This window comes from Triturus cristatus, chromosome 2_2, assembly GCF_964204655.1.
Source record: "Triturus cristatus chromosome 2_2, aTriCri1.1, whole genome shotgun sequence".
Lineage (NCBI taxonomy): Eukaryota > Metazoa > Chordata > Amphibia > Caudata > Salamandridae > Triturus > Triturus cristatus.
Genome location: NC_140582.1, coordinates 170,881,308 through 170,909,054, shown reverse-complemented (window position 1 = coordinate 170,909,054; position 27,747 = coordinate 170,881,308). Strand labels below are relative to the sequence as shown.

At 39.8% G+C, this 27,747-nt stretch overlaps 1 protein-coding gene across 1 annotated transcript in view; it reads right to left on the bottom strand.

Moving 5' to 3' along the window:
- The window catches only part of GRID2 (glutamate ionotropic receptor delta type subunit 2), a 2,613,212-nt gene that overhangs the window by 1,337,097 nt on the left and 1,248,368 nt on the right, over positions 1-27,747 (bottom strand). The window lies entirely within an intron of this gene.

Genomic DNA, 27,747 nt, shown 5'->3' with positions numbered 1-27,747 from the left:
TTCTGAAACCCAAGAGGGACACTGAAGGACTGAACCTGCTCCCTCTTGTACCCAGGACAAAGAAGTAGACTCCAAGGGTCAGTTGGATGACCTCCTTTGAGGCTACAGAAGCAAAAGAAGCCACAATAGGCTTTTGTCTCTGAAGTGAACAGTTCACCATTACCAATTGGCACCTAAGTGCTGTACCTAAAGTTTTGGGGGCCTTAAAAGTCACCCTGAGGAGCTGCTCCAGAAACCCTGAAAAGTTGGGACTTTGAAACTTTTTGGACTTCCAAAACCTCCAGGGCATTAGCAGGACCTTACTGCAGAGGTGCCTGGTTTTGATGCAACTTTGTCAGATTCAGCTTCAGGCTTGACATGCTGGAGGATTTTGAGCTCCACAAAAAAGACTAATAGTCTGATCACCATCAAACGCGTCTGGCGGCAGTCCTTTGGCGTTCCCACAGTGGTGCCTGCCAAAGCCCATTCCTGCATGGCATGGACTCTTAAGTCCGTGCCGTGCAGGAAAGGGGGTGCATGCACATAGAGGGGCACACCTAAGGGCCCAGAGGCAACAGGGGACCCTGCAGGGCCACCTTTTTCCCCTCCCCACCAGAAATTCATGGCGTGAACACCGCCATTTATACCTGGTGGTGAGGAAAACTCATAATATGCTTGGCGGTGCACCAGGGGCACCACCAGCATATCGCATGCCTCTCACTTCGGGGTTCCCTGGTGGTTGTGGTGGTTCCCTGGAGGTCCGACTGCCATAGTTGTAATATGGCAGTCGAATCACTGGTGCTGTCGTCCCTGACCGTCACCGCACCTCCACCACGGATTCTTCAGTCCAATGGACTGCTAAACTCATAATCAGACCCTACATTAGAAGGCAGAATCTGTGACTGGGACAAACCCACTTGTTGTATCTAACCCACACCCCATCTCTGTCAGCTTGAAATTGTGCCTACGTCCAGATCTTCCTTTTTGATAGGGTATCACTAATGCTTATTTCTTTTTTGCGCTATTTATACATAGAACTTTGAAAAATCATACATCCTGTTCCCCTTATAGGATTTTGTTGTCATTTTGTTATTATTCTTTTTATTAAAATTGACTCTATATTTCTAATTTCATTTTGCTGATTTTGGAATTCTTTGCCTTTATTACTCTTTTGGCACTGTATAAATACTTAAAAAATGTCCCTAAGTTAACCTTGTCTGATCTGTTCAATACCCCCAGGAGGTTGTGCTCGGGTTAATTTTGGTGGGATTTGGAGTTCACCCTGACACGTTATTAATATTAATTGGGGTGGGTGAATGCCATCCCTTAATAGCAAGCCACAAGGAATTAACAAGTATGTGGTACACATCACAAGCAAATGTTTCTTCAGTGAACTGGATATTGCATTTTATTTTTATCCAAATAAATGCCAGATATTTTACCAAATTTATGAGGATGAAAAGCTGAGTTGGAATACCAAGATTCATGCAAGTGACCATCATGCCACTCAGCTTATGATCTGAATATCTAGAGTTTCTCATTCTTTTCCCTTTCCCACTTTGTCACTGCTGGTATCCGCTGTATCAAAATAGAATTTATTTCAATGGGCTGTGCTGAGAACCTAAGCCTTTAGCTCTTCACCATTTAGTGCTGCCCACCTGGAGCTATTTTGGAACTTTATTGATATCAATAAACCTCAGAGGAGCCTAGCACAGAAACAGCAGAAGTTAAAATATTGATATGGAATCATCTTTGGAGAAGAACGTTCACAGACCATGCCAAAGGGTTTAGTCCAGCAATTTGGAAGACATACTTTCTAATTTATCTTTCAATAATTCTATGTAAACTGAAGTTCTTTATAACCAATCCCCAAAATAAATCTGAGTTGAAATTACTTTTAAACTGTCCCTTAACACTTTATTAATATTCAACACTTAGATTGATGAAACTATAATATAAAGCACTAACAAACTATCTAGCGCTATATAAAACCAAGTTGTTCTATATAATGAAGTTTCCAGATACATTTTCCCAAAAATAAAAGGTGGGTCTAGTTTCTTCAAATACTTAGAAATACAATGCACTGCACAGTCTAATGGAGCTGCTGAGGCTCATGGGTGTAGCTTCAAGGAAGGGTGTTACAACCCCCATAATACATTTATTTTATAATATATAGTTCTGTACAGGTGCTTTCAGTCAAATATTGTGAGATGTGAGTCGGATTTCACCAGGGATGTTTATATACACTAGGACAGAAATGCACAGTCACTCTCTCCCTCTCTATTTTGAAAGTCCTCAAAATATTGGTTAGTTGACAAAATATTATGTTGTCTCTCTTAGTTCTCCTACAAATCTGTCTGCCTCTCCCTTTCTGTTGCACCGTAGGCCCCTCTCATACACCCTGCTTGTCATATAATGTATTGAAACATTATATGCCAGCCTGTTTGTCAGAAAATCTGAATCTTACAGTCCCCAATCTTACGGACCAAGCTACGCCCCTGCTGAGCCTCTCATAGGCACTGCTTGAGTTCTGTTTCACTCTACTATGAAAAGCACCAAGATAAGTGTTTTCATAATGTGTAAGTACTATTTACAAAGAGGTTTATTTACAGGAATTCACGGTAGCTAGGCTTAATGATGTTAAGCTTAATTTGAATTGACTAATTGAAACCAGATAACTCAGCAGCTACATTTAAAGCACATGATAAAACAAATGAAACGTTCATTTCATTTAGAGGTGATGTAAAGAAAGACAAAAAACAAGGACAAATGCGGTAAAGGTTTAGGGTTCATGGCTTGACTTATTTTCCTATTGATCTACATAGGAATGAGAAGGCATTTCTAAGCCACAATGGTATTATCCCGCACAACTAGAGCCTTCAAGCACTTTCCATATGGTGCTATGCTTACGATCGCATGGTGCTTTGCCAATGAAGAGTTTTGATGTTTATATATCACTCTAATGCAGTGGCGGCTGGTGACATTTGAAAGTGGTGAGGCGTAAACATTAGGCATGACTTTTATATAGACAGCGATGTGGACACGTTCAATGGACAAACCCTGGTGTCCAGGGTGAGTCCCTCTTCCGAGAAAGAAATTAAAAAAAATTGTTCAATGGTGCATTAATATGTTCAACAGGTACTCTAATGTGTAAATTGCACAGCATGACAATTTCAGCCCTTTAAAATGTATGCTTGCCCCATGTCTTGCATTGCATGCATCATTAACTTTGGAAAGATATGCTCTAACCACAATTCCAGAAGCACCCCCAGCTGCTGGCTGCAACCAGTCATGTAGAAATATGTGCAGACAGATCTTTAAGTGAGATGAAAAAAGTGGGGGCTCTTTATAAAGAAACATGTCAAATATATTTCTGAGATTCTCATAGTGTGCCACCTGACCGGTATTTTGGTTTCTCTCCGATAATTAATTGTATCCAGATAAATGACACAACAACTGACAAACACCTAAAGCCTATCAATATGATTGGCTTTGTCAATGGGTGTTAGCTGTTTAAGGTAGATGAGTAACAACAAGGATTTGTTATAAATAATTAACTTTGTAAATTATTACATTCTGAAACTGTGAATCTGTGAATTAAATAGCATTAGGGGCGTGTGGAAGGAGTTCTGACCTTCAGTTATGTGTGCTTTATGTTAGATATGCATCCTCATTTTTTCTGCTTATGTTGTCTGTTAGACCTGGCTTTTCCAGCGGGTTTATCCTCAGATATTTTGTTTTTTGGCCTCCTGTTTTGGACCCTGTTTTTGTTGGTTTTATGACTCTAGGCACTTTACCACTGCTGATCAGTCCTAAAGTGCATATGCTCTTCCTGTACATTGTTATGATGGATTGATGTTTCAATAATTCTTTATTTGGTTTACTGCTAAGTCCCTAGTACAGTGCAATGTGTGTGCCCAGGGCCTGTAAAGCAAATGATGCTAGTGGGCTTGCAGCACTGATTATACCACCCACACAAGCAGCGTTGCAAAAGGGTCTCAGCTCAGGCCTGCCATTGCAGTGTCTGTGTGTGGTCTAGTACTGCCATGTCGACCTGGCAAGTGCATCCACTTGCCAGGCCCTAACCTTACCTTTCCTACATGTAAGCAGTGGCGGCTCTAGAGGTAATGCTGTGGGGCGGTGTGGTGGGGTGCAGCTGGGTGGAAGGGGTAGTGGAGTCCGACATAAGATGGAAAAATGTTCTTTATTTATTTACTTTCACCTTTGCCATCGTATGTCGGACTCCACTACCCCCCATCCAGCACAGCCCTAACTCACCGCTCCACAGCGTTACCTCTGTGAGCCGCCACTGCATGTAAGACACCCCTGAGGTAGGCCCAAGGTAGGCCCACGGGTAGGAGGAGGTGTATGTGAAAGGCAGGACATGTACTGAGGTTTGTGACATGTCCTGATAGTGAAATATAGTGTATTTCGTTTTTCACTACTGAAAGGCTATCGGTCCCATTGGATAAAATGGGACTTTATTAATAACATCTTATAAGTATAACTGTCCATGGGAAGAAGATAGAAAAGTGTAGCTCAGTATGCCTGAATTCAGATTCTAAAGATGCATTTTCTAGTAAGGATGATATTTACATTCTGGGTTTGAAAATACCTCTTTTAGAAAGTAGGTATTTTCTTCCGGTGTGCCTCATCCAGTGCGCCTCTGCTAGGTTTGTTGATTGACTGTCTGGCTTATGAGTAACACTGGTTGTGGATGTGCATTCTATTCAGACAGCCACTTGTGGTGGTAAAGTGTGTACTGCCTTTCCAGGGTGAGTCAGGGCTGGTCTGAATAGACCTGGGCTGCATTCAGGGTAGGAGGACGAGATTTCCTTTACACCTTAATGGGCCTGGTCTGCCGTGGACAACGCTGTCTCCACCTCCTGCTGGGAAACTGCACCACAGAGAACAGAACATGTTTTTGCTGAGCACAGACACTCTCTGCCTTCAGTGAACAAAGTATTTTGTACTATAAAAAGTGGGGACAAGGGCCCTGAACTTTAGATCACTTTTGGAAATCCAGAGGAACCTCTGCCAAGGAGAACTGCTCCTTTGCTGTGTGGGTTGCGTGTTTATCCTGCTTGACAAAGTATCTCCAAGGGCTTGAGGTAGAGCTTGCCCCCTGTTTAAGAAGTCAGTGTTAACTTAGGGGCATGATGACACAGCCTGTTTTAATGTCATACATCAGAGAACTGTCCACTGCAAGCACATATTTCACACCATGCTTGACTCGAATATTTGGATCAACTTCGCAAGGGAACAAGAACCCTGCTTTTTATCTGGATACCTTTCATGTGAGAACAAATACAACAGCTCCACTTCTATCAGAGCCAGTAATCTGCAGCGAGGGCCTGGGGTGTCACAGTGGGGGAGGTTTGTGTGTGAGGGGTCTCTGAACAATATACATAACACAACATTAGCTTGCAAACACGTACTATTACCGAGAACAAGGCATTAGATCAGACGTGCTTGTATCCACTCTCACGCATGATGAAAGGGTGGGATATATGCCTTTGAATGACGGACATCTGAAATAATGCAGAGATGAAGACTCCAACGTCTGAAAACCTTGACGCTGACTACGTCTCTGGCCTACAGAGTGCATACAACCATAGACCACAATGGCAAGGAAGGGCTTTATACAGAAAGCCCTGCATCGTGCATCACAGATCAGAAAGTTGACTTACTGCCTGGTTTCTGTCTCTGGCTTCAGAGCAAGGCGAAGCAGCCAGCCTGGGACAGACAGCCCAAACTGATATACATCGATTTATTTAGAGATACGATCATATCTCTAAATAAATCGATCTATTTAATATCTTTTTATGTAAATGTGTAGGAATTTCAGAGGGGCACAGCCCATGAGCCCTAATGGAGAAACCGCCCTTGTATAATGACCAATGCCAGACCTCTGACTTGCTTCCTGAGGTAAAGGCAAACTCCTCTGCACGTGATTCCCCATGTCAGGATGCACAAACCATAACAGGAGGGCAAATTGCACTTGTGCTCATTTGTGTTCCCAAAGCCACTGTAGATTAGCAGGCAATATTTGCGGCCTAAATGCGGTCAGGCCTCTACGATTATACATATCTGCAACACTACCTCATGCATTTCATCCAATCTCAATTGATACCTTACAGGTCTGGATAAAGGAGAAATTAATGAAACAAAACAAATCAGCTCATTGGAACTCCAGACAAAGAAGGAAAAGTAAATCTTAAAACTACCGAACGATGCCTGCAGCTAAAACCAGATGCATAATCTTACTAAACATGCAAGCAGTGTTTTTGCAAGCGTTTAACACAAAGTTAAAATTTGGAAAGAACTTGTAATAATGACTCACCCAATGTAATGATAACACTTCTTTACATGTGAAATCTTTCCCCATTGACACTGTTGCAAAATACGTCTCAAAGCATCAATCCCAAATCTTTTGCAAATTTGCACTGATAGCACGATTATCGTGGTAACAATATTCCCAAAATGGTGACATTCCCACAAAAGTCAGAAGAAATTCTAAATAAGGTCAGCTGTATTTTAAAAAGATAGTCTCAGTTAGAATAAAAAGCTAAGAAATATAGTAGTCTCATTCTCCCAGTGATGGATTTCCTCATGGTGACTGAGTGTTGCTCTTATTGGATGGGTTGGATTTAGGAAGCATACTTAGGGGCATATTTACAAGACAATGGCGCAGCTTGGTGTTGCAAGCAATGTTGCTGCACGAGCTGTGTCATTGTCTAAGTGCAGGAATTTTCCATTTTTATAAGAATACAGCACATTCCTGTACTCACAGCGGTGCACAAACAGCAGCCGAGTGCCAATGCAGACACCCTTGCACCATGGTATGAGGGTGCCTGTGTTGCAGGGATGATTGTTGTTCGGCAGAAAGAGACATCTTTCTGCACAAAAATAATCATTAATGGCATTTTGGTCCTTCTAAGTGTGCTGCAAAATGCAGCACACATAGAAAAATGCAAAACATGAGGAGAAATACAAGTATTTCTCCTCTGTGCACCACCCTTACTCCTCCCCTGGGGAGGCGTTGATTTTTAGCGCTGTCTCAGATTTGCAAATCCTTGTAAATCTGGGGCAGTGTCAAAAAGCCATGGGTGTTGCTAGGAACAGCCACAACAACACGCATTGCACACCCCTTTAACTCAGAAAACTGTGTTAAAGGGAACTATAGTTACAATGCCATGTCAAGCCACACAAAAAGTGGCTTAGAGCAGCCTTGTAAATATATGGAGCAGGACACAGCGCCACCGGAGCATCACAAAAGGTGGCACAGGCGTCTTGTAAATGAAGCCCTTAATGTACACTAGATTAGAGGATTTTATTTATGTAGTACTCATAATAAGGCCCTATTTTAGAGATTGTCAGAACATCTTGCTTATACCACTATATCAATAATAGCATAAGCACAACAAAAACGTGTAAAATGACAGTGATGTTAGAACTAAGGACTTTGCGCTTTTGTAGTAGCAAACCCAGCATTTCCTAAAAACACAGGTATTTTAAGTGCAAGTGTTATTTTGGATCACAATTAGAAGGGGGGTGAAAAAGGGCATCCACTCCTAATTCTAGTCAACAATTTGTGTCTACAATTGTGGTTGCAAACCATTGATAAACACCAGATCCCAAGTTGAAAAGGTGTTTGAGTCACAAAGGGGAAGCCCCCTCTTTGTGAATCATATTAGATGGCCTCAAGGAGCAAACAGTGGTCCAGGTGACTACTGTATGTTCCCCTGATGGCTTCCGAAATGGAAAATATGTTTTCTGAAGAGCAGCTCCTGTTTCTTTAAAGAACTTGGACTGCTTTTAAAAAAAGCTTTCTATTTTGCAATGTGAATGCAGGGGTCAAGATTTGTTGTCCCTTGCTGACCAGCATCTCTGTTCATGACTGATAACATGTGCTTACAATAGCAATCTGATTAATTAATATTCATTATGAAGGTTCATTTTGAACCCTCTGCAAATGGTGATTTTGTGATGCAGGCTATTAATATATAGCACTGAAAAATGATAGACATGTTACAAAAAGTTGGTGCACAATTTGTATCCTCTATTTGGGTCTTGCCTTTACATGCATTCTTACCTAAATGTAAAATAGCACATGTAAAATGTTTTTTGGTATGTTTTATTGCGTGCAAAATTAGATTAAACTTTTTTGGTACATCCTGGGCAGTCTTTGAGCTCTTACTAATGCACCCCCTTGTCTCTATTATCTATTACTTAGACAGGACCAATTCTTATCCTCCACCGGCTCAATTTCTCAGCAGAGTTCCATGGTAAGCACTAATCCTACATGGACAGAACTAGAGATGCAGAACTGACCTTTCCACCAGAGGAATCTGGGGGCATATTATCAAGCCAGGCGATAAAATTATCGCCGTTTTAGCGGCAGAAAACTGCTGCTAAAACTGCGATTATGGGCTTGATAATATGCTCTATGGAATTCCAATTGAAGCCCATGTTAGATGTGAAGGACATCTAACATGGGCTTCAATTGGTATTCCATAGAGCATATTATCAAGCCCATTATCGCCGTTTTAGCGGCAGATTTCTGCCGCTAAAGCGGCGATAATTTTATCGCCTGGCTTGATAATATGCCCCACACTGTTTAAAAAAAAAAAAGAATCAGGAACGTGCAAATTTTTGAGGGAGGGCGGGCAATTCAGAGGACTGAAAAGTGAAGCACTGGAGGAAACAAATGAGCCTGTGAGTTGATCTCACTTACATGCCAACAGGACATCACCCAAGTGCAGAAAGTGCAATGACCTATACCAAACAATTGTGTATAAATCACTCGTGTGTACAGATGTATGACATTAAAGAGAAAACAAATAATTCTAAAATAAATAGAAGTGTTAAAAAACGAAGAAAAATGTAACATTGCAAATTTTTGCCTATCGTTACTTCTGCTTAATGAGAATTAATGACAGAACTGATCCCTGGTCAATCAATAAAAAAAAAATGTATTTAGACCAATGGGTTTTAAACAATACAGCATTAAAATATGGAAACAAATACATGTAAAATAGTAATTTCCATCTAGCAAAACCATAAATAAATTAGTCAGATAAAACCGATATTTCAATCAAATCTGTATGAAGTTCTTAAAAATACAGCACACTTCTACTTGTTTTCAATAAACACTGCATTAACTGCCCTCATAGATCTACCAATAGTGCATGCTATATCTAAGAAACGCATCTCAGCTAAAAATTCTACAGCATCCCTTGTCCGCACTGTATCTTTTCTGCCTGTTATCCGTGCTAAAAACAGCATGACATTGACATCAGAAACTAGCACCTGAGAAGAATACGATTTTAAAACTTTTAGAATTGTGACTAATTTCCAATTCTTTGTTGAAAATAATATGCTATATGCTGAACGGTAATTCGCAGGCCAGTGTGTCCAGGGCTATTTTAAATGGTGGTCTAACTGAGAAATGTTAGGTCAACAGGCCAACATATAATAACGTTCATGATATGAGTTTGGCAAAAGTGGTGTTGACAAAAAGAGTAAGGGGCATATGCATCAACATTGGCATTTGCGATTCCTTATTAGCGAAAAATAAGGAATCGCTAATAAGGAATAGCAAAAGGCTATGCATGTAGGAATCGCTATTCAAATAGCGATTCCTTAACTTTCCTTAATTGCTACTAGCAAATTGCGAGTAGCAATTAAGGAATGCCATCCCAATCATTCCTATGGGCCTCCAGGCCCATAGGAATGAATTGGAGATTGCATGAGCAAATAGCGAGTACCAGTATGTTCTCGCAAATTGCTCATGCAATTTCAAGGGTGCAAGAGTGTCAAAATGACACCCTATTGCACCCCTGAAATTGATATGTGCACATATGTTGCGCACACACATGCTCTAAGGGCATGTGTGTGCGCAACATGAAACTTTGAAAAATGCACAAAAGTGCATTTTTCAAACTTTTAGCAAATCACCATGCAGTTCATCTTCATGGTAATTTGCTCCCCCTATTAGCGAATTCGCTAATTTTTTTACTTTCATGCATTGCATTTAAGGAATCCCAAATAGAGATTCCTTAAATTAAGGAATCTCAATTTGGGATTCCTTAAATGCTATCGCTATTTAAGGAATCGCTATTTAAGGATTCCTTAAATAGCGATTTTTGCTTTTGGGTTGATGCATTGGGATTGGGAATTTTTAACTCAATACCGGGAGCTATTAGCGAATCGGTATTTTACCGACTGGATTTTGGCTTGATGCATGAGGCTGTCTGAGAATAAAAACAAGTCTAGGGACACTATCAGGTGGGCCTGGTACTTAGTAAACGAGGTTAAATTTAGACAGTACCTGGCATCCCTAATTTGGTCTCAATATCCGTCCTTAAAGTATTCTTTGAGTAAAGCTATGTACAATTATGGAGCTTGTCCCTTAGTTATACCCTATTTAGGGAAGGCTTTGATAGCTACACATTGACATGCTAGCCCATTACAGTAAAATAGATCTTAGGAGCAAGGGTATCATTGTAGGATGGAGAACTGATTTTGCATATCATTCTTCTGAGATATATTAATTAAGAAAACAAACCTACTTAAAACTGCCATAAATTTTCTGCATTGCAAGTCATTAGTGTATGCATCATAAAATCAACAACCGCTAATTGTTTGCTTCTGGGGCTCCCCCGGGTTTATTTGCTGTTGTGATAAATAAAGTATTTCCGTACCATCAGGCAATGCAAACTAATCTTCGAACATTCTCTATTGGTCCCCAGTGGATGTGCCATGAGCACGCCTACGTTGCAGTAGAAAATTTAAAACAGGAGCCACTGTTTGTCTTATTTATGCCCAATAAAAATATAGTTTTGAAATTACTTGAAAATAAGGACTAAATTATAAGTTAGCCTATCCATGGCGAAACATCTTTGACAATATGGGTACATCTAGTTGTGTTACAAGATCTAAACATCACCTGCTAGCAGAAGGGTAGTTGATATGAAAAATAGCATATTAGTAAATAAATAAGCATTTCAAATCGCACAAATCTATGTCTGAGGAGCATTAAAGGGAAATATGGGCCAGATGCATCAAAGGGTTTTGCCCATTCTGTGTCTATGGGAAAATGTTGATGCATATGGCCCTATATTTTGTAGCAAGAGTACTTTAAACATGAGTTACATGGTGAATTATATATATTTCTCTGTTGTTACTCCCATTTGTTTTCCAACTAGCCTCTTTGATGTCTGCTTTGATCTAAGGTCTGCCAAAGAGGTCTCAACCACAAGTCCTGCGTAAAAAGGGGAATTTTTGTACCGGCAGTGTAGCTCATCCTTCTGTTAGTCTTGTCCTAACTATTTCAGCGCAATAGATTGTCGCTGAGACCATTGGACATATTAATACTTCTAAGGAGCTAGTTAAGAATTTTTTTGGCTGGGTAAATTATTACTTGTCAGCAAATACCTGAGTCTTTGTTGCAGACATGCAACTCCTTTCTTTCTCCTAAAATAAATGTAACTTTGCAAGCACATTGATCCTCAAGTTTTCTAATATCAAATATTGCGAAAAGCATATCTCAAATGTAAGTAGGCCTGAAAAGCTCAAACCTGGAATCATATTTCGGCTATCTTGTTTAGTTGTGTGACTTTTAATAAATGGCGACTTGCCTAATCCAACTGCAGTGGCTTCATGAGATCTCTGCTTATTGGAGAAGTGTTTTCATAGTTCTCATCACCTTTTGGCTGGAGTGATAATCAGTGATGCTGGTATTGACATCAAATGACAAACCAATCATTTGAAGCACACAATGGCCAGTAAAGGAGAGGCCAGTTGATGTGCACTGTTTGACATCTGTAACTGAATGGAGATGTACACTCCTGGTTCTTTCTCACTGGAAGGTCCTTGATTAATAGGCTGGCTTCATTACCCTGCAAAACATTGTATAATATAGGATCTGGAAAACGTCTGAATGGAAATGACTCAAATAATCTAGTGGGGTTATTTACTACTTGTCAGAATTACTATGTGACAGTGAAAAACGTGCGAGTTCCTTTTCACGGATATTTGAGGTCAGCCACCAATGGTATGTTACTTCTACATGTAATAGTTTAAAATCTCTTGCTCGGTCCAGTGGTACCTCACAGCTAGGTTGGAGGTGGAGGGTAAGAAAAAGAGCTGGTTTCAAGAGGTCTTTCTACTATCTGCCATACAATGATTGAGTTTCTCCCTTCTCTTACTCGAATCATAAGGGCCAGGACTTTGTTAGCTAGTTCTGCATTTTTGCATTCTTCAAACATTTGCTGATGTTTGTGTTGTTACAGATGGTGGAACATTGCTCGAAAGGGCAGTATCTAATATACATTTTAACAGAAACCAGGTTAGGAGGGGGTGGGAGAATGAGAAAATATAACTAAGCTAGTAACAACAGCTTGCTGTGCATTTTGTTTTCTTTTTTTTAATCGATTTGTTGCCACACCTGAAAGCGCAAATTAAGCCCCAGGTTCCAATACTTGAATGAGAGACACAAAGCAACAGCTCCTCTACCAGGTTGCAGATCAGAAAAATAGCATTACCGTAATTTTGGAAATTACCATCTTTTGTGTGGTATTCCCCCAGAGGTTGCCTTCTTTGCTGGACCTGTTTGTGCAGGCCATATGACGCAGCCCACTTTAGTCCTTTTATGGCAGTGGTAAAGTGCTTGTGCTCTCTGCTCTCAACTTATTAGAACAGGCATACTTCGAATTGGCACATTTAGTGTAATTGTAAGTACCAAGTAAATTGTACCATTTGTACCCAGGGCCTGTAAATTAAATATTACCAGTGGGCTGCAGCAGTCATAGTGACACCCACAAAAATAGGACTGAAAAACTTGTTTCCAGGCCTGCCACTGCAGCCTAGGTGTGTAGTTTTAGTCTGCCATTTCGACCTGGCAAACCTAAACTTTCCTCTTTAATACTTATAAGTCACCCATAAGGTAGTCCTTAAAATCCAATAGGGCATGTGGCAAGGCTGTCTCTCCCATATGTTGACAATGGTTTACACAGTTACCTAAATTCAGTTTGAGAAAAGCTTGAAAAATGCTTGAAGGACTCATTTTAATAGTAATTTAAAATCCAACCAAATGGTCAAGTCAGATTTTATATTACTATTCTGGAACTGACACTTTTATAGAGTTGTCATTTTTCTGCCTAAAACCAAAAAGCTTTCCTGCCAGTGTCCAGTTTTCACCTGACATGTAATTGCTTTCCTGTGGTGAGATGTGCATTGCTCCCAGACAGTAGACAAAGGGCTCTGGGAGGGGGAATACTCCTTCTAACAGCATGTCTTTAGGAGCTGTCCTTAGCCTCTTCCTGAGCTTCAACGGATGGCCACTCTGTCGCTGGCAGATAAAGCTCATACCTAGACCTTCCTCCCCTTAGTTTCTCTAGTCAGGCTGGCACTGAATAAAGGAATTAACTAGAACTGCTTTAATGGAGAGACATAGGCTTGCCCCCACCCACAGATAGGCAATAAGCTTAAATATGATTGCTTCTGAGAAGACTGCTTGCCCTGTAAATACCAGAAAAAGGACTTTCCTGCTGGGGCACTGGATCCTTGATCCCATGATCCCAACAGTGACTCTAAGGGCCAGCTAGCTGATCTCCTGTTTCAGCTAGAAGATTACAACAAGAGTTCAGAGGCCTCCCTCCCATCAACTGCCCAGCTGACCAGCTCTCATTGTACCTGCCTTGGACCCTGCTGCTGGCCTCTGCTGGAGTAAGTACTAACCCCCAAGGTTCCGGAAACATGGCAGGTGTTAGAGTGTACTCCTTCTGTCCCCAAACTGCAAGACGTGAGACTTGGAAAATCGTTGCCAACTCTCTTATAGTAGAACCAATGAAGTCCGGGATCGCTGTTGAAGCTGCAGCCATCAATGTTGAATCTCCCGTCAGCCCAAGCTTGCTATTTTGCACCACTGAAGAACTGACTTTAAGAAAAGCTTTAAAGGTAGGAGGATTCTTTTCAATCAGCAGCCAATCGATGTTGGGGCCTTCCTGGGGCCGTCTTTGGACTTCACCAGCTTGAAGCTTTCCTGCCTTCGTCTACGATCGTACCAGGACACAGCTCTTTAGCAACTCAACATTGTCAATCCCTGCTTCAGATCCAGCTTGCAGCTTACCCCCTGATGAATACCTGATGACCACTTTTTCTCAATAAATGTTTCCAAGTCAGAAGGTAACATTTCCACCAGGATGAACATGGCCCCCGTATCTGACCCCTGCTTAATTGCGGTTGGCCTTAAATTTTGGCCAGATGAGATAATTGTGGTTGGCGCTTAGTGCTTTTGGCAGATATTTTCAATTCACACTTTAGAAATTCTTATCTCTAGTTCTACCTATTGTTTATTTTTTTAATATGTTGATGCCATTTTTAAAAAAATGTAAATATTCTCTAGTGTTCTAAATTGGTTTGGAATTTTTCTTCTACGTGAATATTTTACACATTGCCCCCAAGGTAAACTTGACTGCTTTGTGCCAAGCTACCAGTAAGTTAAGCATAGGTTTATTTAGTGACTTTAGTTGTTCACCCTAACAAGGACTGCAAAAAGTATTTGAACTCCTTTGAACATGCACATGCCACAAAGTAGAAAATGTAGACCACAATGTTCTTTTTCACTAGCTTGACATTGGATTGTATGCGTCACTCATTATTCCTTGCTTTTTTGGGGTTCAAAAAAGCATTTCATTTGTTAGAAATTGAATACAATTAAGTAAAAACAATTTAATCTTGGTTGCATTTTCCCTCATCAATAATAGGGTCAGATTTATCATAGTGTTACATCATCCTTGCACCATGCAAGGGGACACAATGGTGATGCAACACTAAAGTCAGATTTATCAAGCCAAACAAGCCATGCATGGCTTGAAAATCTGGAGTAACGCAAGGCAGTGTAAATGGCTGCCTAGTGTTACTCAGCTTCAGAGGTTTAATGGGTGAAGCGTAGATGTTCCCACGCGTCCACCCATGGATTTTGGTACATTCCCAGATTCACCATTAGAAGTAGACATGGGAATGTGTCAAAACGCTATGCCTCCCAGTTGAGGCATAACAAGGAGAAATATCTTTATTTCTTACTCTTTCTACATGAGCTGAATTTTGCAGCACACGCCAAAAGAGGACAGTTCCTCCCAGTAAATATGCGGTCCCTAAACAGTAATAAAGTAAAGACATTAAGAAATAAACATGCAAACCAAATTAGAAAAAGAGAGTATAGTTTAATGAACAAATTGACACCAAAATTACAAACAGCCACTTAAGGGAACTAGAGATATGAATGGTAAGGATCGAAGTGAAAAAATATCAGCAAAAAGCTAAAAGTGACAATTGTAGTTAATGGTAATAATAGACCAGGAAATAGGCCTGATTTGAGGCCAACTGGATGGAGCCCTGGTCAGATACACCAAGTAGATTGGTACCTGTCTGGAAGTCAAAAAGTCGGAAAAGGTTTCAAATTTCTAATCCAAAATGGGACGTAGCCATTTTTTTCCAGAGATGCTCTAGCCTTGCAGCAGGATTAATCTGAAATTCAATTTGACACTTTGGAACTGCGAGTCTAGTTCTTTTAGCAGTAGGTCCACTGTGCTCTTGAGCTCCGGAACAAAAGTTTGCAAGTTTTTTCCTGGTGCTCAAACAACCATAAGAGTACACTTCTAAGCAACCAATTAAATTTGTCTGGGCATTACAATTATTACAACATCAGTGATATGCAAACCAGTTTAACAAAATAAAACTGTATGTGTGTACTCCAAAGGAGATACGCACACGTGTTACAGGAACCTAGAGTAACTGGTGTTATTTCTAAGCCCTTTTATGGTGTTTTTGTTTAAGGAAAAGAGTTAAAGTGAGAGCAGTATAAGAGGGGAAGACAACATATAGGTTGCGTAGTAAGGGTTTGTGTTAAAGAAAAGGAAAACAACGTATTAGTAGCAGCTAGTTTGTAAAAGGGTGTAAGGTTGAAGTCATGTGTGCAGCACAAACATTTACGTTGACTCCGCCTATTCCATTTTACCAGTTCCTGGTGAACTACGCATAAAGTAGCAGGAGTGGAAGGTTTCTTTTTATAAATATATGGATACTATAAATAATGAAACCTTAACAGCTGAAACTAAAAAAGGCATATTATTATATGCTTGGGGCCAGAAGGTATATGTCAGTATAACCAAATGGAGAAAGAACTTAGGTGTGAGGAAGAAACAGATGTGTATGCAAATGCACTGGATGATTTAGAAAGATAATATGTGCCTACTGTAGGTATTGCTATTGACAGATATATGTTTTACCAACATTGACAGAAGCAAAATGAATCAATTGATGACTACATGTCAAAATTAGCAATTTCTTGCAGATTTGGAGCACTAAAAGAGGAATTCATTAGAGACCAAGTCATTATGAATGCTAATAACTTGTGCACTACAAAGACAATCCTTTGAAGGAAGCATACTTCAAAGGCCAAGAGGGGTATAAGTATTGGACCTAAAACCCCAGGGGCATATTACCAACGAGTTGCGATAATTATCGCAAAGCGCGCTTAGCGCTGTTTTTCTTATCGACGGCTATCGCTGGATTTCATCGCTGTTATAGCACGGTATTATCAACGCTCATTTCAAAGGCGATAAGAAATCCAGTGATAGCGGCGAAACACCCATTATCGCGAGGAATCCAAAGATAACTGAGCAGCGATAATAGAAAAGCTCGCTGATACGATAGTGTGTACTTAACCATACAATCCACCTCCCATAGGCAATAAGGCTAAGTCAGGTTTTTTTCAGGTGTTAGAATCATGCGATAATGGGGGCTTATCGCGCCTTTTGTTATCGCTTCGCTGTTCAGGGGCCGCGTTGTTAATACCGTGATGTTGGTTTTGCGATCATTTCTCATGTTGTCTTAGGAGGGAACTCCTACTTTGCATCTCATTAGCGATATCTATCGCTGTAATGAGATGCGTTACAAAATTGGCTGCTAACATGCGCTAATGCATGTTAGCGACGCCTTGATAATATTGAGATATAGCCACTTTTTCGCCGCTATGTGCCAAAAAAGCGGCAATATATCTCTTGATAATATGCCCCCCAGACTTTTAGAACACTTCTGGATCAAGAGGAACCTCTACCAAGGAGAAGAGCTGAAGAGCTTTGAGGAGGAGTTATGCCCATTTGTTATGTGTTGCTTTGCTGGGTTGGCCTGCAGTTGCTGCTTCTGCTTTAGAGAGGAAAAGGCCTGGACTTTGCAATGTATCCCTGCTTTTGAAGTTTCTCTAAGGGCTTTTGTGTACTTGCCTCCTGTGATGAAGTCGCAAGGCCAGCAAAGACTTCACCTGCCGCATCCCTGTACTCCACTGCTGAGAGTTCTGACCTGCCAAGTGGTGCCAATTTCAGTTCTGGGCCCTTGCAGGTTGTTCCTGCCGCAAAGATCTGCTTGAAATCTTCAATTTCAAAGCATCACCCTTCCAGCACATGGTTTTCCGATGCAGCACCTCAAAGCAGGAGAAAATTCCATGCACTGTCACTGTGTGGCCAAAGAAATCGATGCAGTGCCTTCTCACAGCCGAAGAAACTGCTGCAGCCCAAGTTCAGCGCACTGTGTCTCTGAAGTCCGAGACCCTCGTACTGACTCCAATACAGGCCCTGCTGTGTGGCTGAAAGAATCAATGCATCGTGGGACCACGCCTGAAGAAATCTATGTAGTGCCTCTTTGCTGCCACCTCATTGACCTCCAGCGCATTTGGATTTCCATGCATTGCACCTGTGAGGCAAGTTTTTCCGACACATCACTCGCAGACCAGAACTATCTTGGATTTTGAGGTATCAATTCCCCCTACAGGCTGGATTTGAAACAACACTTCTCCTGCGTGGAGCAAAACTGATGCATCTCTCACCTGCCAAGGACTCTCGAACTGACGCATCACTCTGTTTTCTAATGCTTTCCTCCTCTGTGGCTGTTTTGCCTTGTGGATTTTGATGCATCTGAGGTACTTTGTGTAAAATCACTGCATCCACAGAGTTCTATGGACTGAATTGATTGAAGCATTTTCAAAGTCATATTTTGATTTGTGTATGCTGGATTTTTAATGTTTGGTTAAGATAAAGATACTTTATTTTTCTAAACTAGTCTGGTGTTCATTTGTAGTGTTTTCACTGGGTTACTGTATGTGTTATGTACAAATACTTTACACATTGCCTCTGAGATAGACCTGACTGCTTGTGCCAATCTACCAAGAGGGTGAGCAGGGGTTATCCTTGGTGTGTAATCCCCTTTTCCTGACTAGAAGGAATGGTCCTTACTTGGACAGGCTGTATAGCACTGCCAACTAGAAAACTGCCAGCTCTAACACAATTCCTGTACTTTGAGGGCCCTTTAGATGATATTTCCATGATTGTTTCCACTTTTCATGGGTTTTTAATTTGGAGTGCAATATTTACATGTATACGTATTAAAGTATGTTTTCTTTTCAAAAGAAAATGCAGAGGCCGGGCAATGATTTATTGCATGCTGTTTGTTGTGTTTCTGAGTTCTGAGTATCTAGCCTACAGCACCACCCTGTGTGAGTCTTGTACTGCTCACTACCATCTGATTAAACTGATATAAGGGGTTCTTGTTTCTCCATTTGACGGTCTGCAGTATGGGGTCCCGAGACTAGAATGGCACAAGCCTGATTTTCACAATTATGATCTAGTGACCTGTGATTGCTCCGATGCCTTCCTACCCTCATTTCTCACACACTGTATTAAAATCATTCAGCTACAGATATGCATTAATGCTCCTTCTCTCCCGCCTACAAAAAATAAATGTTTAAAAGTGCATTTAGGAAAATAAGTCTAAAGTGGGTAATCCTGAAAGGAATGATTATAATCTCCTTTGTTTCCAGATAACGGCCCAATATTAACATATTTGGCAGCTAAAAAAACTATTTTCTCTCACCAATATTTATACTGGAACAACTTTATATTTGGGTAAAACTATTTGACCTATATGCTCATCTATACTAAAAAAGAGAAAAAGAAGAGAGGAAGAAAGATGGGAAGAGTGAAGGAAAGAAAAGCAAAAAAAGAACGAAAGACAAAGAAAAAGATAAGAGATAAGAGATAAGGAAAGAAAAGGAAAGGATGAGAGAAGGAAAGAGAGAAGAAAAGAAGGAACGAGAAGGAAAGAAAGAAATAAGGAAGGAACAAAGGAAAGACAAAATGAAAATAAAAGAAGGAAAGTAAGCAAAAGAGAGAAAGAAGGATAGCAAAATAAAGGCAAAGAAAGTCAGGAAGAAAGAAAGAAAGAAAGAAAGAAAGAAAGAAAGAAAGAAAGAAAGAAAGAAAGAAAGAAAGAAAGAAAGAAAGAAAGAAAGAAAAAGAGAAACTGAAAGAAAAGAAGCAAACAAGAGAAAGAAGGATAGAAAAATGAAGACAGAAAGCACGGCAAAAAGTAAGAAAATAGTAAGAAAGAAAGAAAGAAAGAAAGAAAGAAAGGAAAAAGAAAGAGCATGAAAGAAAGAGAACGAAAAAGAGAGAAAGAAGGATAGCAAAATAAAGACAAGGAAAGTCAGGAAGAAAAAAGAAACAAACAAACAAAGAAACAAACAAAGAAACAACCAAAGAAAAAAAGAGAAAAAAGAAAGAGAGAGACTGAAAGAAAAGAAGCAAATAAGAGATAGAAGTATAGAAAATGAAGACAGAGAGAGCATGAAAGAAAGAAAGAAAAAAACAAGAAAGAAAGGAAGAAAGGAAGGAAGGAAGGAAGGAAGGAAGGAAGAAAGAAAGAAAGAAAGAAAGAAAGTAAGAAAGAAAGAAAGAAAGAAAAAATAAAGAGAATGGAAGAAAGAGAACGAAGAACAGAGAAAGAAAAAAGAATGAAAGAAGAAAAGAATGAAGGAAGGAAAGAGAATGATGGAAAGAAAGAAGGAAGGAAAAAAGAAAGATCTGATAAAGATGGAATGTGCATCGGAAGCATCCTTCTATCACATCAGGAGATGGGATCTGATAAAGATGGAATGTACATTCTGCTACCACATCAGGCTCTAAACACTGCTGCGGTCTCCTCTCGAAGGTTTGTGAAAAGCGTTTTGTAGCAGTATGCTAGTAGGACTGTTGTAGTACTACTTTACATTATACAAAATGCAGTTTGTGAGTGAGCCCCTATATCATACCATGAAACAGCTAACAACGTTACGATCAATGCAACATTATTTTACACAGAAAATAGATACCTATAGGCTTTGCCAATTCATGTTTTTAAGTAGTTAAAATCATTCAAAAGAACAGTTCGTCGAGTATGCTTCTGCACCAGGCCGTGCTGGCAGTGATGTTTCCCTATAATATGTACTTGGGAGCGGCCGCTGCAGCAACAGCTAATTGTGTAAGCATTCAACGACCACCTATCCACTACCCTAAGAAAAAACAGTTCGACCCATGCAGAGGATTTGTCAGCTACCTATAGCTTTACACTGCAATCCAGTCCTTCATTCTAAAGGCAGTCAATCACAGGCTGGCATGGTGAGCATAAAAACGATGGATTTAGGCCCAGATCTCTGTACTGGGGTGAATGTATGACATTGTTCTGCATTCTGTCCATCAACTGTTGTTTTTGCATTTGTCACCCCGAGTGGGACAGGGATGCTCAGATATGAGTCCCGTGCTCTCCATGCCACTGGAATCAAGCTATCCTGGCTGAAGAGGGGTGATACCCCGAAACCAGTCCTAGGATGCTTGTTTCCAGTCCAGGGAGGATCTGGCTTGCCAGTTCGGGCTGGACTGTTCCCATGGGGCACAGGGTCAAGACTGATTTGCATATGGCTGGGTCCAAACTGGAATGGCATGGTGAGCAAAAAAACGATGGATTTAGGCCCAGATCTCTGTACTGGGGTGAATGTATGTTCTGCAATCTGTCCATCAACTGTTGTTTTTGGATAAAAGTGACTCTGCCAGTCAACAAATTTGACAAGAACTGGATGAGAAACAAACCGGTTCCTGATTCAAAATACTGCCAATAAAGGCAGGAGTGCACATTGAATGTTAAGGCTGTTGCCACCTGTTAGGCCATTCAGCCTCAACAGTAGGTATAATGTAAAATGACCAGACTACACATTTACAACTCTCCACAAACTTAGCATAATGCCATCGCCTTCACCTGTCTAATTTATTTTCAGCATTTTTCTTTCAAAGAAACGCCAACCGTCACCCACTTTAATGCTGAATCAGAGCAGTGCAGCATTGACAGAAATGTGTAACAATCAGTTTAGTGCAGATTTCTGCTATTAACACCCATTTAAACTTCCAGTACTGTTTCATTATCTGAAAAAATCACCTTAAAAGCGTATCACTAAGAACCTATTGTAAATAAAATGCTAAAGTGTGGTAAAGTTGTTCTGCAAATTAATCCTCATTTATTTTGTAAAAGTGCTCAATCCGGGCCTAAAATGATACGGCAACATTGTAACAGTTTTTAGGTTCCAGGCACTACCCCTAGATTTAATGCACTTATCAAAATTAGCAAGTCTGCAATGTAAAGGCACATTTTCTTCATAAAGCAGATATATTTGGACATTTAACCATTATTTTATATAAATCCTATCTCACGGTATTAGTGTAAAGAAACAAAAGTGTGTGTTTGGGACACACGTGGCATGGGACACCTTCACACTTCTCCCCTTAAAAGAATAGGACACCTTGTTGTTTTTTTAAGAGATAATGTATCTAAGACCTACACTCTTGCAGACGATATGTATCAGTACAGTGTGTGTGTATATATATATGTGTGTGTGTGTGTATATATATATATATATATTGAAATAACACTACAAAGGCGCTTCATCATGAACCAAGAGATGGGACTCTCTCCTGCAGGAACCATATTGGCATTTTTCTTTCTTATTGCTGACATTTTGCTCATCATAGTCAACTTGGTAGCATGGCAGGCAATGTATCAGGAGTAATAAAGAATAATGCTGCTGTACAGCCCACCGGGGATTAGATAATAACCTCTGGAAGCAGAAAACTCTTCCTCCTCGCCCCTGATTCACTCTCCTGCGGTGATTAAAAGCCTCCGCTCAGAATTGCTACATTAGGGGGGATGATTTGCTTTGAGTAACAGCCATGCCATAAGTCAAACTGTGGCACATGGAGGCTTCTTACGAGAACTGCTGAATCAGTTACATTTTCCATACAACCTGATCTCACTCATGGTTTGTGAGACATGCAAGACTCAGCTGTGATTTAGACCACAGACTGATCATGATCACACCTATTTCATAATCTATACATAACTCATTGTGTTTAAACTGATGATGAAACAATATCAGATAGGTTTAAAAAAATATCGTTCTGCTGATTATCGACACCAACATTATGTTGGCATGCTAATATCGAGAGTAGAATATCGACTGACAAAATATCGAAAGGTAAGCGCCTATAGGGAAGTATGGATTTACTATTCCTAAAACCACATCTACTTATCTTGAAGATATATGTACAGCATAAGTACATATATGTAGAGTTAGGTATAGTAAATGTAGACGTACTTACCTGTCAGCATTTTATTTTCGATATTCTGTCATCAATATTCGGAACCATTGGTATTGTTGATTTGATATTCAGGAGGCATACCTAAATAAATATATGTGGATAAATCAATCATAAGACATGAAAATAGTTAATAAGATGCAGGGGTGTAACACAGGCCCCCACAGCCCCAAGGAGTGCGGAGGGACCCCCAAGCTCCAGGTGGCCCCCTCAGCACAGCACTCTAGCTGCAGAGCTCCTGATTGAGCCCTGAGGGGGCCACACCACGTGCCTCGCAGGGAGGCCCCCTCAAGTTTTGTTATGCCAGTGATAATATAGACACATGGTGTAGTTGCAGAATATTGTGTCAGTATGGGATTTGACGTAAATATAATTTCCTATATAGATAGTTTACATAAAAAATGCTTCATTGGATTTAATATTAGAAAATATACACACAGTCAAACAATATTTAAGAGAACAGATTGAGGTCAGATAATATCTCTGTACATGATATTCTGATACAAAACCAGACACTTGGTGGACAAGGAGAATGCCAAACAGATATGCAAAATTTGTCTCCATCGAATGAAGAAATGTGACAGAGGGAATGAATGAACTAAGATGTAGAGCAAATTATCCTGCATAACCAGGAAATGGAGAGATAGAGCCATGAAGGATGGAGTTTTCAGGTTTTATGTGTTGGTATTTTGAACCACCAACCCTGCTGCAAAATACAGAGTTCTGTTTATTTATGGGGTTCTGGGTCAGTGCTTCATTTTTGCCTGTGGTTAGAGGTGGTGGACAACAGAACCCATTTTTGGAGACTGTGAGTTATTTTTCATTATCAGGCCTTGGCCAACTACAAGAGAGACAGCGTCAGCAAAGGGAAAATGAAGAGACTAAAGATGGGAGTGAGATAAAGGGTTGTAGAAGAAAGAGTAAGGACTAGGCAGCCTTGGTATTCATGAACACTGGCATCACATTGGCAGCTCTTAAGAATCTTTGGGCCTCTCCACTTATTATTTTTTTTTACAAATTAAGCACTGTTGGAGAAGACTTAAAATTGTGTACACCAAGTGAGAGTTTACATATTTGAATCATGTTATTAGAATTCACATACTTACAATTTTGAAGCTTATTGAGATTAAGCCACTTGTCTAGAATCACACAACGGTTTACAAATGTGTGATTTGACTTCATGGGCCAGAAGTACGACCATGTCATTTTGCGAGTCGCAAATTGCGGTCAATTGCGAATCGCAATTTGGGACTCGCAAAATGATATGTACAACAGTGTCAGAGACACCGTTAGCGATTCTCAATGGGGTCGCAAAATCAATGCCTCCTCAATATTCATGAGGCACTCACAGTTTGCAACCCCATTGAGAATGGCTGGCCCTCCCAGGTACGGTGGCCTGCTGGGCTCAGCAGACCTTCATGTCTGGGACTGCTTTTAAATGAAGCAGTTATATTTTAAATGCAGCCCATTTTTCTTAAAAGGAAAACGGGATACATTTTTTTTTTAAAAATGAAACATTTTCGTTTCATTTTTTAAGGGCAGGTAGTGGTCCCTGTGACCACTGCCTGACTAGGTCACTTGAGGAGGGTGACCATCTCCCTTTAGGTCATTACAGATGTTTCCTGTCCTGGTCTTTTGTATGATAGCTTAGTGTATTGCGAGTTTTGTAGTCCTGTCTTGCTCCAATTGCACTAATTAGAATAACACACCTGAAATCAATGACTTGTAGGTGAAAAATCAAGATCAGGCTAATGATTTGGTGTGAGGTGGTCACCATACACAGGAAGCAAGCCGCACAGGTGGAGGTGCATACCATTCACAGTGCACCAGCACACCCTAACTGCTTCTGCTTGCCGTAGAGTGTCGAGAGTATTATGATCAGTAGGAAAAATTGCAGGACTTCTCTTCTGTAAAAGTCTAAACTTTATTTAAAAAAGATCGCAAATTAAAAAAAACTAAATGCACAAACATATGTCTGTAATAAAACGTTTTTTGTGAGAAAACATTCCTTTAAAAAACAAATTAGCAGGAAATTTCTGTGGCAAAATCTGTTGTCACATGAGAACTGCAGTTACTTGAAGTAGACCCAATTTCTACTTTGGAATTAACATTCACCCACCTAGAAAAATGTGTTTATTCAGGATATGGCATACTTTTAAGAAATATTTTCCCATAGTGATGGTGTAAAATCGTCTTGTTGTGATATCGTCCTTAGGCAATAATTTCTTAAAGTGAACATTGATTAATACAAAATATATATTAGTATAAATAGAGGTTTTAGAGTCATCGCTTACTCTTCACAAATACACTTTCTTTCTCTTGTTGCTCCACTTATGCTTGGAGAGTGATGGGTTTGAATTGAACTTTACAATGCTCAACACTACATGTTATATTGTATTAAAACAAAGACTTTCTTTTTAAACAGTAATTCACACTTCAATTCTGTGAATGTTAGGGTTTTTCAATAACAATATTTTGCTACACATTGTAATAGTACTCAGTGTACCTATCTTTGATGGATGGAAGGTTGATTTGGACTTCTTGGGATTCAGAAGGTAACTTTTCTAATCTCACAGGATGTCAAGACTCACATAAAGTCACTTGAGCCAACTTACTGACGTGTTACTCATGTTTGCAGCATGTGACTCACAGGGGACTTTGACCGTACCTCTTGATTGAGTTTGAAAAGCGTTTTAATCCCTCCTTCCCTGACAATTCTACTCAGTCCCAGTAATCAAGAAGAACATATATATTGAATAGGGGCATATTGCGTTAATGACAAAGATCCTTCAGGTATGCCTTGGTTGCTATGGGTCCAGCAGAATTCTTTGATTAGGTACTCTTATAAGCCCCTTATGAGGAAGAAAGTCTGGATTTTATCCTTACCTGACCCTTTCCCCAAATATGAATTTAACCGAAAAAACACAAATGTGCATTGAGCAAGAAAAAGTAATGAACGACAGGGGAAAATACTTGGGGAAACAAATTCATTTCCTTGAAAAAATGAAAAGTAGGACACCGGGGAGAGTACAGAGCGCGTCTATAATTTGTTTGTTCCCTTACAGCTTTCGGAGTCTGGCCGCAATCTACTGTTCTGGGAATCTAGACCAAGGCAGTCAGAGAAAATCAGTCTGCCCAACGTTTTGCTTAGTAATGGAATGTGCTGGATAATCAGATAATGAGCCAACTACAATGGCTCCAATCTTGTTATAGGACTTCCTAGTGAGCCATCTGTAAAATGAACTCCAGACCTACAGTGCTTGGGAGACCGCCACTCAATAAATCGGCCACCTCGTCCTCTTCTTTCTCTCTGCCCCGGAACCTCCTAAAGGCTCCTTCCTGCTGTGTTTCGCCAGCCATCTTTTGTCAGCTGTGTTATGAAACAGTTTTGTGATTGGCTTAGAGCTACCCATTGGAATACTAAGTATCAGAGCACAGCTTTTCCTCAATATTATCAATTAGTACAAAATGCAAATTTAGGGTATCTTACTAACATCATCTAAATAATTAAATGGATCTGTACAACAAATTATAACACTTTGTCATTTGTCTTTCCTCTGGCCTCTCCATAACTACCTTCAGTGTATAATTCGAATAAAAAGTAAGGGCATACACTCAACCATTTTCTTTAGACTTAGCCCATTAGCTGCCGAGAGGTGGAGCTGCCAAATACTAATGCTTTCTAGTTCCCATTTTTGTCTTTGTGTAGCTTGAATCTACACTTCCTGTCTTATCATCTTATTGTTAATGCTTTTTTATCCCAGATTTCTTCATGGATTTTTCTTTGTTTTCCTTCTTGTTTCTTCCTTTTTCCTTGTTTCTTCCTTTTCTGCATTTTCGCTTGCTTGATGTGGGCTAAAAATCTGATCATGAAAACAAACCTTGGCCCCCACAAATTACTGGCAATCCCCACCACCTGAAACTGCCTACACAAGTCAAACACAGCCTCCCTTACTTGCTTTAAATTCTTTTATTAGAGACTGCTTGATTGTTTTACTGTGGTAGTTTGCTATCCTTGTATCTGGATGACAGCTGCATTTGGGTACAATATTTGGTCATGCATTACCCTTTTCTGTTGTATCCTCACTTCAATGATAAATGGCATTTAAAAAGCAGAGTATACAACAGATGCAGTTTGCATAGTGTGCATTAGGGTAATTTTGGCAACATCCTTAATTATGTTTAAAGACGTCCATTCAGCTCAAATGTGGTGAAAGCATGTGCGACATCAAGTTCTAAGTCACTGAGCAAATAAAGCAATGTTAATTCACGTTAGTAGAATTCCTGTTTACTTTAATAGGATGGGTCCATCTGCTTCAGAAAGATCTGCAAAGTGGCCATCGAAACAAAAAGTATGCTAGGTCTTTAAAGCAAGCCATTTTTCATTCTGACATAACTGTGCCCCATTGCTTAACATCGGGAGGCATTCTAAAGGTAATGAGTCTGTTGTCAGAAAACATTGGTTACAGTGTTGTACCGTAGAAATCCATAATGTAAAGGCTAATTACAGAGATTGCAATAAAATGTATACATTGACGGAAAGTCTCGTTATAGTTCTCAATAGTATTTACTCTATAACATTTAATATTGGTCGGTAGTCTAAAAAACATAATTGTGATAAGAAAATTCGCTATGGTTGTAAAATATTTGTGGTTGATTATGAAATATTTTTCCTAGACAATGTAAGGTATCTAGAAAATTCAGTTTACCATTTTTAATTCTAGAAATATGATTAGGTGCTTAACAAATTACTTACCAAATTCATTGACAGCGCGGAAACCAGGGCTAAAGTAACAAACTATTTTAGTTGGAAGCTCACAAAATAATCCGTTTTGATCATTAAAGGTGGCATGAGGTATCTTGTTTCATTCAGCCTCATGTCACCTGTCTTGCCCCATCAAAAACATAAAAATTATTTGAACATTTAAATGATTTTGATATGTCATGGTAAAGACCATTTTAGAAGACCAGCAACAATTCATAAACGTCCATGCCCTGAACCTTTTTAAAAATCAAAATGTCAGATATCAGATGTCCATAGATTTCTCTTTTATTGATTACAGAGTGCTTTCTTTCTTTTGTAAAGGACAGCATACTTTTAGGGAAGTATTATAGATGGTTATGTATGAAAATGAACACTGATTCATTTTATTCACAAAACATTTGCCACTTCACTTTGCAGATGCTAATTTTGAGATTCTCTTCTTCTTTGTCTTACTTAACTATTTTATCCAACATCTAGTTGTTG